The following is a 3,775-nucleotide window of genomic DNA, read 5'->3' on the forward strand; positions in this document are numbered from 1 at the left end:
GAGAAGAATTTTAAACAAAGCAGTTTAAAAGTGTACACATCTGGATGTAGGTGGAAGCATACACTATACAGCTGATGGGTGACTCCAGTGGGGGAGGTATAAGAATACAAATTTGTTAATATTGTAGAGTCAAATTTTAAAATGGGTGGTGAGGGCTTCTGAAGTAGGGTTAGGAATATTTTCTCATCCTTATTGCCTTTCATTCTTGCCTGCCCTGAGCAGAACCATATAAAGAAACATTACTTGTAAGGGTGGGACTAGAGAGCCACATGAAAAAGACAGTAAAAAATCCCCTCTGCTCATAAGCACACAGGGTTGATGCTAGTCATAGTTTGAAAACCCGAGGCCACTACAATTGGACCAGGATTGCAGTAGCTGAGAGTTCTACAGTTGGTTTTTCAAAGACCTGATTCTAAACCTGATTCATAAGGCTTTTTTTAGATTTAGAATCATCTTTCACTATACTTTTTGTTATTTCTACTATCCAAAAAATTACATTAAGAATGCTTTTTTAAGTTAACAATAGAACTCCCCTATCACCCAGCAATAGCACTGCTAGGAATTTACCCAAGGGATACAGAAGTGCTGATGCATAGGAGCACATGTACCCCAATGTTCATAGCAGCACTCTCCACAATAGCCAAAACATGGAAAGAGCCTAAGTGTCCATCAATGGACGAATGGATCAAGAAGATTTGGTTTATTTATAGCATGGAATACTACATGGCAATAAGAAAAAATGAAATGGACCTTGAGGGTGTTATACTGAGTGAAATAAGTCAGGCAGAGAAGGACAAATACTGTATGTTTGCACATATAAGAGGATTAGGAGGAACTTAACTGAGAACCATGGGGGAGAAGAAGGTGGAGTGGGGGAGGGGGAGAGAGGCAAACCATGAAAGACTCTTGAATGCTGAGAACAAACTGAGGACTGATGGGTGTGGGGAGGAGGGGGGAGGTGGGCATGGAGGAGGGCACTTGTGGGGATGAGCACTGGGTGTTATATGGAAACCAACTTGACAATAAACTATTTGTAAAAAAAATAATAATAATAAATAAATAAATTTTTAAAAAAAGAATACTTTTTCAAAATATTTTTTTCCACTTATGGCTTTTCTCTGCATGTTCCTGTTTTAACAGGAGGTAAAAAGTTTCACAACTTACCTTCCTTCGGTTTGCTCCACTGTCCCCTCATCTCATCGTTTATCATAGCTGCTATCTTCAAACTACCACCTCCATTTTGTCAGTAACAGCTCCTGGCTTCTTAGCAGCATTACATGCCTTAGAACTGTTGCATGAACTTTAAAGTAGTTACTGATGGTTTCTCCATATTCCTTCCAAATCCCATGTATCATTGTCAACCAAGGCACAGATGTCATTTTTCTTTGGCATATCTTTTGTATTTCTTATATGTATATAATCCTTTATGAAAGTTCCCCTCTGCTCTTTCTCAAGGGCACAAAGTTAGCACATCTACATGATGTCTCTAATGCCCTGTCCATGAGTGATTTATTTATTATCTTGCCAGGAGAGATTAAAAAAAATAAATCTACATTAATATGCCTATGGACCATGTATAAAAAAGACATGCACACACACATACATACATACACACGGAACAAGAATGTACATGTAAAATTCTAAATATATCAATGTAGATGTATTTTATGAACATGCAAAAATTGGTGCTATTTTTCAATGTTGTTTTAATTTTACTTTATTACAAGCATGTTGAAGAGACGTAAGAATGGTAGATAATAATAAAGTGAAAATGTTTGAACTGTGGGTTTTCCATTCCCTTGGCTGTTATAATTCATTTTCCTGTTTTCTGTCGACATTCTGGCTCCGTCTTTTCTATTTCCTTTTCAAGATCATGGTGATAACAAGGTGAAGTTTTCCCAGCTCAGTGCTAGCCCCTGTCTTTTCACTGTACATTCTCTTTATGTATAAACTCATTCACAAACAGTCCTTCAATAACCAACCCTGCTCAGATAATTAGCATTTATTTCTTAGCACAGATGTCTCTTCTGAACTCCAGACCCATATGTCTAACTACTTGTCTCAAAGGAATTTCAAACTCAATTTAATATTTTCTGCTACAACATGTGGTTCTTTAAGGAGAATTGACTCACAAAAATGTCATATAGGGAGGTGATGTAAGTTTAATGTGAAAGTTACATTGGTTCACATGTGATGTTTCCCAGCATGATATGCTTTAACATAATCAGTAACACGCTACTCCACAATTGAAAAGAAAGCTTTGATAACACATGCATATATTATTTCTAAGCTGAAAATTCTGTGAAAGTGCAATAAATGCCTGGCTTGATGGTTTTATGAATCCCTAAACTTTCTGCGTCATTAAGCTGACAGAGCTGTGTCTTCAGATTAAGACTCAAAAGCATTTTCCCCTGTAATAAAAAAAAATGTTGAAGGCTACATGTGCATCAGATTTTTAATTTTCACGATAGTCCTCAATAATCTCTTGAAGAAATACAAAGCTCCATATTTAAGACTATAAGGTATCTACTGATGGAGAAACTGAGTGAAATATCAGTGGAACCTGAACCATGTAGGTAACTTTTAAAATTGTTTCTGGTGTTTTGTTTTTATTTATTGTGCTTTGTTTACATATTTCATAGATAATGAATTGTTTTATATAACTTAATATTTGTAAGCATTATTATATCTACTGCATGATTTTGCAAAATTCAAGATATTTTAGTAATACATTTGTGCATAATAACAGAAATATTTTTATGTCAAAATAAAAAAATATAATCTGAGCTACCCTTCCCAAATCCAGCCCTAATCCAGTTATTTGTCAGCATTCTCTATTTCAGCGAATAACACTTAACTAACTTCTGTATGTACTTTAGAAATGACTACTAACATCTATTTAAGAAGTAATCTTTACCTTCCTCTCTCTGCCATCTCCTAGGTATGTATACTCCTAGATATGACTGGTTCACTGTATGCATCTTTTTTTCAACATTTGACCTAGTTAAATATTGTCTGTGTGTGTGTGTGTGTGTGTGTATGTGTGTGTGGTTTAGGTGTGTTTACTTGATGAAATATTTTTTAAATATTTTTAATGTTTATTTATTTTTGAGAGACAGAGGAAGACAGAGCATGGGCTGGGGAGAGCAAAGAGAGGGAGACACAGAATCCAAAGCAGTCTCCAAACTCTGAGATGTCAGCACAGAGCCTGATGCGCGGCTTGAACTCGCAAACTGCAAGATCATGACCTGAGCCGAAGTCGGACGCTCAACTGGCTGAGCCACCAAAACACCCCAGACTAAAGTCCATTTTGAAAGACTACATTTTATCAGGTTGAAAGCAGTGGTTTGTTTCATTGTTCGGTTTGTTTTTTACCATTTGTCTCCAGAGTGCTTCAGGCAGTATAGGTGCTCAATCAATATTTGTTGAAAATATGTTGAATGAATAGATACCACGGGGAGGAGGCAGCGAGAGGAGATGACATGATTTCACGATTGATTTTGACATACTGAATTCTGGGTCAAAAATAAAAAGACCACATAACTGATATTATGATTTTATTTTTTATATTTTTGATATTATGATTTTAAAAGAAAAGGTATTCTGAGGTCAATTAAGTCATCAATCTTAACATATTAATTTTCTCAATAGTTTATGCTCTGCACTCTTCTGGTCACTGGGAATTAGGTGAAAAATTGAAAAATTATGAAATATTCACATATAAGTTACAATACTAAAAGCATATATAATAGAAAAGTATTACACTTTAGAGGTT

The sequence above is a fragment of the Hyaena hyaena genome, unplaced genomic scaffold, assembly GCF_003009895.1.
Source record: "Hyaena hyaena isolate Hyena2069 unplaced genomic scaffold, ASM300989v1 scaffold_937, whole genome shotgun sequence".
NCBI classification, from domain to species: domain Eukaryota; kingdom Metazoa; phylum Chordata; class Mammalia; order Carnivora; family Hyaenidae; genus Hyaena; species Hyaena hyaena.